The following is a 16,115-nucleotide window of genomic DNA, read 5'->3' as shown; positions in this document are numbered from 1 at the left end:
CCATTTTTGCTTTCAGATATCCAAGACCTGCTGCCTGGCCAGTCAGTGCAGCCTCAGTATCAAGGACGTGAGCAAGAGCAAACGTTTGATGAAGAGGCATCATCACTTGATCTGACATTCACAACCACCAGCTCAGATACTTGCACGTGCATACTTTAGAGGCAGGATCAACACATAGTGAGTTACTGGGCATGAGTGGGTTGCAGTCAGGCCCGGGGAAAGGATAGCACGTGTGCCAGCTCCCCGGAGAGTGAGATCACAGACAGGTTCTGCTGCAGGGGACTCAAATGAGGACTTTGATGGGGCAGTATACAGAAGAACACTGATTTACATGCACACAAAGATGCTGGGGGTATTGGCAGGCCTGCCATGGACCCGGTTATCACTATCAAGGAGCATGGAGGAGTCTGGCTCTGATGTGGCTTCATGTAGAGCTTGGAGCCCGTCCTTTCCATCGTGGAAGTGGGAACCAACTCCATGACGACATTTGTGGACTCAGCCGTGATGTAGCGGCTGGTAGCCGACATCTCAGTTTCAATTGCAGCACAGGAGGAAGCCACCCAATGTCTGAGTGCTGCAGTGGAAGCTCAGACTGAGGTCCTGAGAGCCATGCTTGTTACTATGCAAGTTCAGCTTGGAGCCACACAGGCTCAGACTGCTGATATCATCGCTGCGGGCACCAGTGCTCAAAGGGGCATGCAGGGTCTCACAGCAGTCCAGTAGTCTGCGCTCCAGGAGATTACTAAGATTGCTGCAGCGCTGCCCCGGGGAAGTGGCAGTGGTTCTGTGCTCCTCTCTCAGGATGACAACATTTGTGCTCCCACCACTGCCACTCTGTCCGTACCAATGCTGTAGCCTCTTAACCAGCCAGCCCAGACTACTGCCACTATTGCTGAGGTGGTGCAGTCCAAAGCCGGGCCCTCTAGGCCCAGAGCTACTCAGGGCCTCCAGCAAGGCCATCTGCAGTTTCCCACACTGAAAGTCAGCAGCCTTTTCCCAGCTATGCTGCAGCCACTGGTGGGGACCATTGTGTAGGAGCAGTAGGAATGAAAAAGGCACCTGCTATACAGGTACTAAGGGAATGAACAATGGTGTGTACTTCAGTTTTCTGTGTATTATTGGAAGTGTTGTTGGATAAAGTTGTTAAGCAAAGTTTTTTGTGTTGTCTTTTATTTTAGGATTTTGGCCAAGAGGATGCTGTGATGGTCTGTAGCAGAGGATAGAAAGATGGGGAATTGTACAGCAGTGGTGATGTGGGCATGTGTTTTAAAAACTGAAGTCTGATTGGTCACTCACAGATAGCTTGCCTAGAGCGAAGGGGTCCCGGATGGCTCCTCCTCTTCCTCCCTTCCTTGTCCTCCGGAGATCCACACTGCAGCCCTGGTTGTGGAGGACGCAGCAGGCCACCATGAATTTGGAGACACAGTCCAAAGTGTTCTTGATGGCTCGCCCCAAGCAGTCCAGGCAGCAAAATTGATTTTAGAACGTCAATAGTCTGCTCCATATCACTGGTAGCAGCATAACTCTCATTGTATGTGTGGTTGCATGGTGTGGGGAGTCATGAGCCACGTGTAGACTGGGTAGCCCTTGTCACCAAGCAGCTACCCTCTGATTTGTCATGGTGGCTCATAATATAGCGGGAACAGTTGACTGGTGCAGGATGAAAGTGCTGTGTCTGCTGCCAGGATAGCGAGCATTCAAAGATATGATGTTCTGTGCATGGTCACACACCAAAGGCACATTACAGGAGTGATAACCCTTGTGGCTTTGGTATATCTCCTCATTGAGATGCAACATCCACAGAGCCACGAGCGTGCAGTCAATGGCTTTCTCCACCAATGGTAATCCCACTACCCTGGCAAAACCACGTGCCTGTCCCTTCTTCTTTTCTCTGGTTAGAGAGAAGGTAATGAGGTCCCCTCTCCTAGCATACAGCAATGCAGCATATTGTTGCTAGCATTTCAGATGTTAGGTTGAGTTTGGTTTACAGAAATCTCAGAGTCGTTGTAAATCTAAACAGTAACTCATTTATTATATTTGCATGGATCATATAAACTTCCCATAAGCCTGTCTAGCTTCACCTCCTCATGATGCTTCTTGCTTCTCTCAAGCCTATTTCATATGTGACTCTTGCATCATGATCATAGTGAGAGGTGTTACTCTCACTGTCCTAAACATTAACCCTTTCAGACCCTTATACTACATCTATTACCTCCTTGTTGCAGCAATGCACGTGAACTGTGAAATGTTTGCAATGTTGTTCCAGAAGTGGCCGAAGACGTTCTGGTCACCTATTTTGGCTCTCTGGGTTGGTGTTGGCACTACAAAGCTAAATTTTATGACCAGTGACTTTGGGATCCTTAATACTTAATTGTAGTTAATCCCATGACCTTCCAATACAATAGAGAGACAGAACCAATGGTCTGGACTTTCTCAAAGCTCCTTCCCCTTCGTTACTATTACTTTGCCTGACGAGTGGTAGAAACTCTATTTACCAATGATGACTCTCACAATGGGAGCTATTGAGACTAGAAACAAAGCCTGCATTGATCTATCACCTTATCACACCGCTCAGAAAGAATGTCACACAGCAAAATACTTTTTGAAATGCAGTGACATTTTATTTAAGTAAGCACAGAAAACATTTTGTATAAAGTAAGACCCTGCAAGCGACAACGAGGTTTTTTTTTTACTCATTCATCGCTGTAGACATTGCCGGCAAGGAGAGAGTTTATTGCCCATCCCTAATTGTCCTTGAGAAAGTGGTGGTGAGCCGCCTTCTTGAACTGCTGCAGTCCATGAGGTGAATGGGGCAATTAGTCTGTTTTTTATTCGGAGCGATGGTTGATGGATGAATCCTGGGCAGCTTCCCGACAGAACTGCAAGAGTGCTGTTTAATGAGAACTGATAATTCTAATGGACCTCATCCTTTGCAGTATGTGCAGGCAGTTCACATTTTATTCACCCTTTAAGAGTCAGTGTCTTTGATGTGCTAGTTTTGATCTATGCCTCATGGTAGTTTCCAATGCAGGACCATTGTTTGCTCATGATGAAAGTGCCCCAAAACATTTTAGAAATCAACAGAATAATATCATCACTGGCCCCTATTCAGATATAAAGAGCAGGGATGATGAAGCCTGGCACAACAAAGCTTGAGCATCTTAAAGAGGCTCACAACACACCATATTATTAACATTTGCACATGCTCACAGAACGCATGAATTGCACACTGTAAATAAAGATTTAGATCTTTTTATTTAAATGGCACAGGAATGGCTTTACAAACATACGAGCAAATGAATTAAGAGCAGAGTAGGCCACTCGGCCCTTCAAGCCTGCTCCTGCTGAACTGATTACTCCACATTTCCACCTACTCCCGATAAGCTTCCACCCCCTTGCTTATCAAGAATCTATCTACCTCTGCCTTAAAAATATTCAAAGACTCTGCTTCCACCGCCTTTTGAGGAAGAGAATTCCAAAGACTCAAGATCCTCTGAAAGAAAATATTTCTCATCATCTCTGTCTTAAATGGGCGACCCCTTATTTTTAAACAGTGATCCCTAGTTCTAGATACTACCACAAGGGGAAACATCCTTTCCACATCCACCCTGTCAAGTCCCCTCAGGATCTTATATGTTTCAATCAAGTCGCCTCTTACTCTTCTAAATTCCAGTCGATACAAGCCTAGCCTGTCCAATCTTTCCGCATATGACAGCCCGCCCATTCCAGGTACTAGTCTAGTAAACCTTCTCTGTACTCCCTCCAACGTATTTACATCCTTCCTTACATAAGGAGACCAGTATCATACACAGTACTCCAGATGTGATATCACCAATGCCCTGTATAGCTGAAGCATAACCTCCCAACTTTTGTATTCAATTCCCCTTGTGATAAACGATAACATTCTATTAGCTTTCCTAATTGTGTGCTGTACCTGCACACTAACCTTTTGTGATTCATGCCGAGGATACCCAGATCCCTCTGCATCTCAGAGCTCTGCAATCTTTCACCCTTTCGATAATCTGCTTCTTTTTTATTCTTCCTGCCAAAGTGGACAATTTCCCACTTTCCCACAATATACTCCATTTGCCAGGTCTTCGCCCATTCACTTAACCTATCTATATTCCTTTGTAGTCCCCTTATGTCCTCTTCACAAATTACTTTCCTACATATCTTTGTGTATCAGCAAATTTAGCAACCATACCTTCGGTCTCTTCATCTCAGTCATTTAAACAAATTGTAAAATGTTGAGGCCCAGGCACAGATCCCTGTGGCACACCACTCGTTACATCTTGCCAACCACAAAATGACCAGGTGAGCAATGTGTCTGGGGGTCTTTTGCTGTCTTTACCTGGTCTTATTGTAACAGGGTTTAATTTTAAACACCCTGTGTTTTGAGCTCCCCCTTTGTGAATCCTTGTTCACAACATTCCAACTATAAAGCAAAGAAATGAGCACAAACAGGCTTTCTTTGTTTTAAAGAAGAAAGATAAAATCTATTAAACCTTAAACTTAAAATCTAATACAGTTCACACCTATGGATATATGGCGCGTCCATGCTAGCATGAACTTGCCATACACACATGCAAATTGGGACTGAAAAGAGAAGTAAGATAAGGTAGAACAGTTTGAGGAATATCTTATTACTGTATTTCGAACTGGCTGTAGTACTTGTTTGAAGATATGGTCTTGCATTTTGTTGGGGCCCAGTATTTGTCTTAAACCTTGTTCACTTAGGAGACTGTTCTCTCTTTATGTTTATGTGTTTTCACAAGATTCAATTCCGTGGGAAGAGACGGAGGCAGGCAGAGCGGGTTCTGCTTCAGTTCCAGGAGCATAGCCTTGTTCACTCCATGAGCACACAGCTTCTGTGTTTCAATCCCTTTGTTGGGAGTTCAAATTCAAAAAAACTCCCAGGTTGCCCAGCAGGTTAGTCATGTGACTAGCTCCTTATATGGAACAATCTCTTTAAAATCCTTCGTTGGAAGTTCAAATTCGCTGCAACATCCAGGTAGTCATGTGACTAACACTGGTCTGACCACTTCTGTGTATTGGAGAAGCAACTTTCAACATTGTCTGGTACTATGCAAATGTCCTTCCAGTCAAGGCTTGCGATGTTAAATTTTTGTTCATGTGGCAAATTAATGTGTGCTTTAGTCTTGGCAGGTGGGGGTTTGCCTGACACCTCCACACCCAGGGGAATAAAATGCAATTTGAAGAAAAATAGTACATTTCCTTACTGTGTTTGAGAGAAGTATAAGATACAGGAAGAAAACCATGCATTCCTCTCATTCATTTCCATTCATTTACCAATCTTAAAGCTTATTAAAAATGGTCTGTTCTGGGTGCCAAAGCTGCTTGAATTTCCCCCCCCCCCCCCCCACTTTTTTCTCAGGAAAGTTAGTAGGGTGTGGGCCTATCCTGAACTCTGAGTCATGCAAAGACTTTTGTCTTCAGGGGATGGGTGGTTCTCTTTTCCTCTGACTGTGGGGGAGGCATCTTTGTTACTCTCCCCTTTGTTCTCTGGGACACTCCTACCTGCACATATTTGTGCAGACTTAACTGTAGTCTCCTGTGACATTTCGACTAGGTGAGGCATCATCCTCACGGTGTTTCTGCCCCCTAGAGGTCTCTCTTTGTCTCTGCAGGTTCCTGTAAATGCTGTTAGCAACTCTGGTGGGGTGCTTCTGGAGTCTGCATTTACATCGGAGGATGTGAAGCCTAAGTTTTCACATTTTTGAGGGTTGGTTGACTGGACAGTAGGGGTTTTCATCCAAGATTTTTCCTGGACTTCCTTTAACCTGCCCTCTTGGTCACTTTTTCCCCTTCCCTTTCTAAACTTTTGCCAGCCATGTGCATGGCTATCCCCTTTTGTTCTCGTAGGGGGTCCCTTACAGTTCACCAGCCCTCTGCTGGAGGGTCCTCCTAACACCAGTACAGGACTTAGGGGTGCAGGTTTCACTGTAGGTTGGGGTTTCTCCTCAACCTGGCACATGTGGCAACTCCTGCAGTACTCCACCACATCTTTGTGGAGTTTTGGCCAGTCAAACTGCTGTCTTATGTGGGCTTTGGTCTTTCGTATACTGACATGTACAGCCACTGTAGTCTTGTGGGCCCTTCTTAATATTTCACCCCAGTACCTCTGTGGCACCACTAACTGGTGAACTACTGTCCACTCCTTGCTCTCAGGTTTGTGAGGAGAACTCCATTTCCTCATCAGTACCTCATTCTTTAAATAGTAGCAGTCAGGGACTCCCTCTGCTTCACTTTCAGACTGGGCAGCCTGTGCTAACTCTTACAATACTGGGTCGGCTCGCTGAGCCTCCATTTAATTCATTCCCTGTGCCTCCTAATTTTCCAAAGAAAGTCTCGGACAGGCAGACCCCATGGTAATTTGCCTCCAGTGCCAATGCAGTCTCCTCTGGGGGAGCTGGTTTGATCATGGTCTGACCCATTACACATTCAGGGACTCTGCAGGAGACTGTCTCCTGCCACTGCCCTGTCTATCTGACCTCCTGCGGTCTTTCTTTCAGTTGGGGGTGGGGGTGGGGGGGGTGCTACCATCTTCACCCCACTAGATCATTACCTCGGAGCAGATCAACCCCGTCCATAGGCAAACTAGGGACAACCCCTACAGTCACCGGTCCCGAAACTAGGTTGCACTCCAGGTGCACCCAGTGTACAGGTAGAGGCATACACCACTCTCCAATACCATTCACCACCATTCTGGTGTTCACTGCAGTCTCTGGGAGAAAGGTCAGGCCTTTTCACAGTAAAAGGGATCTCGTGGCCCCTGTGTCCCTGAGAATCACTATGGGCATGTTTGCCCCACTCGAGGGATATGGGGTTACTTGCCCTTCAAATACAAAACCCTGATAATCTTCAGGAATCCTATTAACTTTTTCTGTACTGGCCGTAGTAAGCTTCCTGGGTTGCACCCTTACTGTAGTCAAAGTCACACTCCATTCCGTGTTTTCCATCAGGCCCTTGTCTTCACTGAGTGGGTGTGCCCGGATTAACCCTACTGGTTTCCCCTTTCGTTTCCAGCAGTCCACTTTTAAATGCCCTGCTTTGTTACAGTGGAAGCACACAGGTCTCCGGGTCTCACTCTTACTCACAGCGCCTTCCTTTTTGTCTGGAGGAAGGTCCCCTGTGTCTCCTGCTTTTTCTTCTCTTTCAGGACTGCCTGGGCAGATATCACCTTCCCTTGTTCACTCCATGAGCACACAGCTTTCTGTATTTCAATCCCTTTGTTGAGAGTTCAAATTCAAAAAAAACTCCCAGGTTTTCCAGCAGGTTAGTGAAGACCGATGCTAAATATCTGTTCAATTCATCTGCCATCTCTTTATTATCCATTATTAATTCCCCAGACTCACTTTCTATAGTACCAATGCTCTGTTAACTCTTTTCTTTTAAAAAATATCTATAGAAACTCTTACTATCTGTCTTTATATTTCTAGCTAGCTTTCTCTCGTACTCTAATTTTACCTTCTTTATCAATCTTTTAGTCCTTCGTTGCTGTTTTTTCATATTCTGTCCAATCTTCTGACCTACCTCCCATCTTTGTGCAATTATAGTTTTTTTCTTTAAGTTTGATACTATCTTTAACTGTTTTACTTAATCATGGATGGCAGGTCACACCCTTGAAATTTTTTTTTCTCTTTGAAATATATCTATTCTGTGTATTCTGAAATATCCCCTTAAATGTCTGCCACTGCCTCTCTATTGACCTGTCCCTTAACTTGATTTGTCAGTTCACTTTTGCTAGCTCTGCTTTCATGCCCTCATAATTGGCCTTATTTAAGTTTAAAATACTTATTGAAGTTTCAATAATACAACTAACCATCTTACTACAGACATCATGAGTGTTATCAATGTTTTTCCAGATTGTTCATGTTTTTACCAGGAATACAAGAGCTGCTGCATCAAACACCTCACTGTTCTAGCTAACACTTCAAAACTTTACTACCTTCCAGATTATGAATGGCTGCCTTGTCAATGAACTGACAGCTCATTCAATCGTTCATAAATGGGATGAATGGACATAAATGGGAGAATGAGTTTTTGGTAGTTAAAGATTGTTGTTCTTCTTTGGTATCTGGGATGTATAGGATTTTTACTATTGTATTTCTCTTTGGTGAGGAAGCCATTGCATTTATTCTTAATGCAGCTGATCAGTTACTTAACAAGTGTGAAGTGGCCATCAGTTCATGTATGTGCTGGTTTTCCAGTCTTTGAAGGTTATTGAACTTCTGATGCATTGATATCATTGGAGAACATAGAATGTAACAAAATGGGAAAACTTTAATAATAACTCCTAGATTAGCAGCATACAGATCCCAGGATCAAGCCCAAAAAATTGCACATAATACCAGCAGAGGATTTCGGGATGTGGGCACCGCTGCCATGACAGGCATTTAATTGCTCATCCCTAGTTGCCCTGAGAAGGTTGCCTTTTTCTTCGATCTCTGAATTCATTGATGCAACTGGATGGTTTGCAAGGCCACTTCATCAGGCAGTTAAAGAGTAAGCCACATTCATATGGGACCAGACTCGCCATTCTTCCACCCTCCACCCATTATATACTCCAAATTGTCCAAACATCACTCACCCAGATTCTGGATCTCATTGAGGACAGCAGTTATAGTCACTGAGCTATATTGGTTCCTTTCTGACAATATTTTAGATTTAAACTGCTTTTCCACGCCTTCAAAATTTATCCACTGCTTCCCTAAGTTTTCTGTAGACATATAAATAGTAAAAAGGTAGGAAAAGGAGTGGGACCAATTAGAGACCATAACAGGGATTTACACATGGAGGCAGAGGGCATATCTGAGGTATTAAATGAATACTTTGCATCTTTCTTTACCAAGGAAGAAGATGTGACCAGGAAATGGTGAAAGAGGAGGCATTCAGACACTAGAGGGGTTTAAAATTGATAAAGAGGATGTATTAGATATACTGTCTGTGGATAAAGTATGAGGACTAAATGAGATGCATCCAAGGATACTGAGGAAAGTAAGGGTCGAAATCACAGAGGCACTAGCCATAATATTTCAGTCTTCCTTGGACTGAGGGTGATGCCAGAGATCTGAGGAATTGCAAACGTTATACCCTTGTTCAAAAAAGGATGCTAAGATAAGCCCAGCAGCTACAGGTCAGTGGTGAGGAAACTTCTAGAAAGAATAATTTGCGACAAAATTAGTTGTCACATGGATAAATGCGGGTTAATTAAGGAAAGCCAGCATGGATTTCTTAAGGGAAAATCATGTTGAATTAAATTGCTGGAGTTTTTTGAGGTGGTAACAGATAAGGGCAATGCTGTTGATGTGGTGTACATGGACTTTCAAAAGGTGTTTAATACAGTGCCCTATAACAGACTTGTGAGCAAACTAAAAGCTCATGGAATAAAAGGGATGATAACAGCATGGATACGAAATTGCTGAGTGACAGGAAACAAAGAGTAATAGTTGCTGGCCATTTCAACATCCCCCCTGCTCATGCCCACATCTCTGTCCTGCGATTGCCGCAGTGTTCCAGTGAACATCAACGCAAGCTCGAGGAACAGCATCTCATTTACCGATTAGGCACACTACAGCCTGCCAGACTGAACATTGAGATCTATAATTTCAGAGCATGACGGGCCCCCCTTTTTAATTTTGAGCTATTTTTCATTTGTTTATTTTATTTCATTTTGTTTCATAATTCATATTTTTACCATGTGCCTACCCAATCTTTTTTGTCATGCCTATGCTTTGGGGCTGGTTGTTCTATTTATCTGTCAATTAACACCCTCTCTGCACTAACGCTTTGTCTTTCAGCACGCCATTAACATACCATTTGCCTTTGCTCCATGACCTTCTGGTCAGTTATTCGCTGTGACCTTGTCCTATCAACACCTTCTCTTTGGTTATCTGTTGCCCCACCCCACTTTATTTGCTTAAAATCTATTACATTTCTAGCCTCTGCCAGTTCTGATGAAGAGTCACTGACCTGAAACTTTAACTCTGCTTCTCTCTCCACAGATGCTGCCAGACCTGCTGAGTATTTACAGCATTTCTTGTTTTTATTTCAGATTTCCAGCATTTGCAGAATTTTGCTTTTATTAAAGATCAATGGTTAATAGATGTTTTTTGGGCTAGAGGAAGGTTTGTCGTGGAGTTCCCCAGGGGTCAGTTTTGGGACCCTTGCTTTTCCTGATATATATTAATGACCTAGACCTTGGTGTACAGGGCACAATTTCAAAGTTTGCAGATGATACGAAACTTGGAAGCATTGTGAACTGTGAGAAGGATGATGTAGAACTCCAAAAGGACATAGACAAGTTGGTGGAATTAGCAGACAGGTGGCAGATGAGATGCAATGCAGAAATATGTGAAGTGATTCATTTTGGTAGGTTGAACATGGAGAGACAATATAGAATGAAGGGTACAATTCTAAAGTGGGTGCAGGAGCAAAGGGACCTGGATGTATATGTGCACAAGTCATTGAAGGTGGAAGGACAGGTTGAGAGAGTGGTTAATAAAGCATACAGTATCCTGGGCTTTATTAATAGGCATAAAGTACAAGAGCAAAGAGATTATGTTGAATTTTTATAAGACACTAGTTCGGCCTCAGCTGGAGTATTGCATCCAGTTCTGGGCGCCACACTTTAGGAAAGACGTGAAGGCATTGGAGAGAGTGCAGAAATGATTGACAAGAATGGTTTCAGGGATGAGGAATTTCAGTTATGACGGTAGATTGGAGAAGTTGGGACTGTTTTCCTTGGTGAAGAGAAGGCTGAGAGGGGATTTGATAGTTAAATTCAAAATCATGAGGAGTCTGGACAGAGTGGATAGAGAGAAACTGTTCCCACTTGTGAAAGAATCCAGAATTAGAGGACACAGATTTAAAGTATTTGATAAAAGAAGCAAAAGTGATATGAAGAAAAACTTTTTCATGCAGCGAGTGGTTAAGATCTAGAATGCACTGCCTGAGAGTGTCGTCAAGGCAGGTTCTATTGAAGCATTCAAAAGGGCATTAGACTGTTAGATGGAAATGAAGAATGTGCAGGGTTGTGGGGAGAAGGCGGGGGAATGGAACTGTTTGAATTGCTCTTTCGGAGAGCCAGTGCGGACACGATGGGCCGAATGGCCTCCTTTGCGCTGTTAACAGTTCTGTGATTCTGTCAAAACTCCTTCAGTCTTATGTTCCCTCTTACAAATTTCAGACTCAAGTTCTGGCTTTTTGCGCATTCCACTTCTCTTTACCTCACCATTAATGACAAAGATTTCTGCCACCTTGACCTTCCTTTTTCTAGAACTTTCTTCCTTAAATGTTTTGTACCTTTCCACTTTTATAACCTCCTTAAGAACCTTCTTAAAACTCTTCTTTTCACCCAAGCATTCAGTCACCCCTTGTAATCTCTTCCCCCAATGGTTTGAAATCCATTTGCCCATATATTTTTCACATATGAAGAGCCATTGGATTTTATTTCTACATTTAAAGTGCAATATAGAAATGAAACTTGCTACTGTTGTTAATTCTTCTATTATCAACATAGAAATCCATTCCTGATGTTAGTCCTAAATTGGTCATTTGCCAATTTTAACCTGTCCTTTTGCCTTTGTTGACAACACTCTATCCTCAGAGTTCAAAGCCCCATTCTTGGATCTCAATGCATAATCTGGTGCTGAGTGAGTTGTGCTGTCTTCATGATACCATCTTTCAGATGAGATATTACTGAGTCCTGTTTTGGTAGTCATCAAGGATCCCATGGTGCTTCTTGCAGAAGAACATAGCATCCTGGCCAACATTCCTCCATCAACCAATGTCATTAAGAACAGATTAACTGGTCATTTGCCTTTTGTGAGATCCATGACATTGTCTTCACTTCAGAAAGACTTGCCTTTATTTAGTGATTTTCATGACCATGAAACGTCTGAAAGCACTTTACAGCCATTGAATCACTTTTGAAGTATAGTCACTGTTATAATGTAGGAAATGCGGCAGCTGATTTGCGCACAGCAAGCTCCCACAAGCAACAATAACAAGCAGATTTTACTTTTTAGTGATGTTGGTTGAGGGATAAATATCATCCAGGACACTTCACTGGAATAGCACAATGGGATCTTTTACATCTATCTAAGAGGGCAGACAGCACCTTAGTTTAGCATCACATCTGAAAGAGGGCACCATTGACAGCATCATATCCCCATTGCATTGCACTGGAGCATCAGCCTAGATTCTTGGACTTAAGTCCAAGTCTAAGTGGGATTTAAACCCAGAACCTTGCGATGCAGAGGAAAGAGTGCTACTAACTGAGCCACAGCAGACCTGCCAATGTAGCTTATGCATTTCACTGATTACAATCTAGCAGGGCCTGTAAAGGTAGGCCTGCTCGGGTGGATGCAAAAGGTCCCATGGTACTATGCTGAAGAACAGCGGGGAGTTCTCCCCAGTGTCCTGGGCCAATATTTATCCCTCAACCAACATCACAACACAGATTGTCTGGCCATTACCAGATTGCTGTTTGTGCGAGATTTCTGTACATAGATTGACTGCTGGCTTTCCTATATTACAACAGTGACTCGACGTCAAAAGTGCTTCATTGGCTGTAAAGTGCTTTGAGATGTCCGGTGGTCATGAAAAGCGTTCTATAAATGCAAATCTTTCTTTAAACGGTGAAGACAAAAGTCAGACCAAAGACATCTCCCTCATGGTGCTTTTCTGCACAGCCTTGATTATTTAAATGAAACATCGTATGCATGGTGAAGCTCACCAAAGCACTACACAGTTAGAGTCTGACTGTTATTTTCAGCCTTGGTTCAGTGGGTAGCACTCTTGCCTCAGAGTTTGTGGGTTCAAGTCCCATTCCATCTAACTTGAGTGCATGATCTAGGTTGATACTCCGGGGCAGTACTGAGGGAGTGCTGCACTATTGGAGATGTGGTTTTTCTGATAAGATGTCAAGATGTGGCCCTGTCTGCCCTCTCAGGTGGACATAAAAGATCCCATGGTACTATCTTGAAGAGGAACAGGGGAGTTATCCATTGCGTCCTGTTTAGTATTTATCCCTCAATCAATATAAAATAAAACAGATTATCTGATCATTACCACATTGTGAGACCTAGCTGTGCACAAATTGGCTCCTGCCTTTCTGCATTAGCAGGATATATCTGATGAATATGTGGCTGAAGAGATGGTGTGAGGTGGAGGGTTTTAGATTCCTGGGACATTGGGACCGGTTGTGGTGGAGGTGGGACCAGTACAAACTGGACGGGTTACACCTGGGCAGAACCAGGACTGATGTCCTAAGGGGAGTATTTGCTAGAGTGGTTGGGGAGAGTTTAAACTAAAATGGCAGGGGGATGGGAACCTTTGCAAGGTGTCAGAGGAGGGGGGATCAAAGACAAGAACAAAATACAGTAAGGGAAATAAGAAAAGTGATAGGCAGAGAAATCAAGGGCCAGAATCAATCAGGGACACAGTGAAAAATAGTGGGAAGGGGACAGGTAATGTTAAAAAGACAAGCCTGAAGGCTTTGTGCCTTAACACGCGGAGCATTCGCAATAAATTGGATGATTTAATCGCGCAAATAGATGTAAACGGGTATGATATAGTCAGGATTACAGAGACATGGCTGCAAGGTGACCAGGCATGGGAAATGAACATCCAGGGGTATTCAGTATTGAGGAAGGACAAACAAAAAGCAAAAGGTGGTGGAGTTGCATTGCTGGTTAAAGAGGAAATTAACGCAATAGTGAGGAAAGGTATTAGCTCTGACGATGTGGAATATGTATGGGTAGAGCTGAAAAACACTAACGGGCAAAAAAACATTAGTGGGGGTTGTATATATACCCCCAAACTATAGTGGTGATGTTGGGAATGGCATTAAACAGGAAATTAGAGACGCATGCGATAAAAGGAACATCTGTAATTATGGGTGAATTTAATCTGCATATAGATTGGGCAAATCAAATTAGTCACAATATCGTAGAGGAGGAACTTATGGAGTGTATATGGGATGGTTTTCTGGACCAATACGTTGAGGAACCAACTAGAGAACAGGCCATCCTAGACTGGGCATTGTGTAATGAGAGAGGAATAATTGACAATTTAGTGGTGCGAGACCCTGTAGAAGGAAAAATTGTGGCCGATGCAGCTAAATAAATACACACACATATATATATATATATATATATATATAAGATGAAAGTATCGCCACATATTGTTACAAAATGGAGTATTTACCCAAGGCATTGTGGGACAAGTTAGTTAGCTTGCAGCCTTGAGCATGGGACTGCTTAGCACAGACAATTATCCTGACCAAGGAGGGCCCCTCATATCAGTGTATAAGACAGCTGCTTTGTGTAACTGCAGACTGCACGAAGCAATCAGGAATTCAAGCTTGATAAAGGTAGAAGGATTCATCCTGAAGACTCAAGGATAGTTGACAAGGAGGTCTGGGAAACATCACAAGATGATCAGGGGGCTTGCATGAGCTGATCACATAGCCACATGATGCCTAATGAGTAATCTAATCTCGCACCCACACTTTTTGGGATTTTCTTCTCCCTGCTGCTTTCACATGCGTTCAAATCCTCTGAAGAAGGAATTTTCCTCCACACAAGATCAGGGGGCAGGTTGTTCAACCTTGCCCGTCTAAGAGTGAAGTCCAAAGTACGGAAAGTCCTCATCAGAGAACTCCTCTTTGCTGACGATGCTGCTTTAACATCTCACACTGAAGAATGCCTGCAGAGTCTCATCGACAGGTTTGCGTCTGCCTGCAATGAATTTGGCCTAACCATCAGCCTCAAGAAAACGAACATCATGGGGCAGGATGTCAGAAATGCTCCATCCATCAATATTGGCGACCACGCTCTGGAAGTGGTTCAAGAGTTCACCTACCTAGGCTCAACTATCACCAGTAACCTGTCTCTAGATGCAGAAATCAACAAGCGCATGGGTAAGGCTTCCACTGCTATGTCCAGACTGGCCAAGAGAGTGTGGGAAAATGGCGCACTGACACGGAACACAAAAGTCCGAGTGTATCAGGCCTGTGTCCTCAGTACCTTGCTCTACGGCAGCGAGGCCTGGACAACGTATGCCAGCCAAGAGCGACGTCTCAATTCATTCCATCTTCGCTGCCTTCGGAGAATACTTGGCATCAGGTGGCAGGACTATATCTCCAACACAGAAGTCCTTGAAGCGGCCAACACCCCCAGCTTATACACACTACTGAGTCAGCGGCGCTTGAGATGGCTTGGCCATGTGAGCCGCATGGAAGATGGCAGGATCCCCAAAGACACATTGTACAGCGAGCTCGCCACTGGTATCAGACCCACCGGCCGTCCATGTCTCCGTTATAAAGACGTCTGCAAACGCGACATGAAATCGTGTGACATTGATCACAAGTCGTGGGAGTCAGTTGCCAGCATTCGCCAGAGCTGGCGGGCAGCCATAAAGACAGGGCTAAATTGTGGCGAGTCGAAGAGACTTAGTAGTTGGCAGGAAAAAAGACAGAGGCGCAAGGGGAGAGCCAACTGTGCAACAGCCCCAACAAACAAATTTCTCTGCAGCACCTGTGGAAGAGCCTGTCACTCCAGAATTGGCCTTTATAGCCACTCCAGGCGCTGCTTCACAAACCACTGACCACCTCCAGGCGCGTATCCATTGTCTCTCGAGATAAGGAGGCCCAAAAGAATTGGTAATATGTGTAATGTATGTAATCAATAACCGTTATGATTGGATCATGTCCAGCCAGGATGGGCTGAGTAACTGTTTGAAAAATGTATAAGTATGGATGATTTTCCTTTGTTCGGTGGAGAGGCATCTGGACAGACCAGTGACCTGCTCCCCGCTGGCGTAACTCAATAAACTGTTGGACATTGGAACAGACCTGAGTGTTGAGTGATTCTTCTAGATTCATTCCCGCTAACAACCCCTTGGGGACGAACGACCGTAATATGATAGAATTCTTCATCAAGATGGAGAGTGACGTAGTTGATTCTGAGACTAGGGTCCTGAATCTTACTAAAGGAAACTACGAAGCTATGAGGCGCGAGTTGGCTATGACGGATTGGGAAACATTACTTAAAGGGAGGACGGTGGATAGGCAATGGTAAACATTTAAA

This window comes from Heterodontus francisci, chromosome 17 (assembly GCF_036365525.1).
Source record: "Heterodontus francisci isolate sHetFra1 chromosome 17, sHetFra1.hap1, whole genome shotgun sequence".
NCBI classification, from domain to species: Eukaryota; Metazoa; Chordata; class Chondrichthyes; order Heterodontiformes; family Heterodontidae; genus Heterodontus; species Heterodontus francisci.
The sequence above is the reverse complement of the archived record's forward strand: the minus strand, read 5'-3'. Positions refer to the sequence as shown.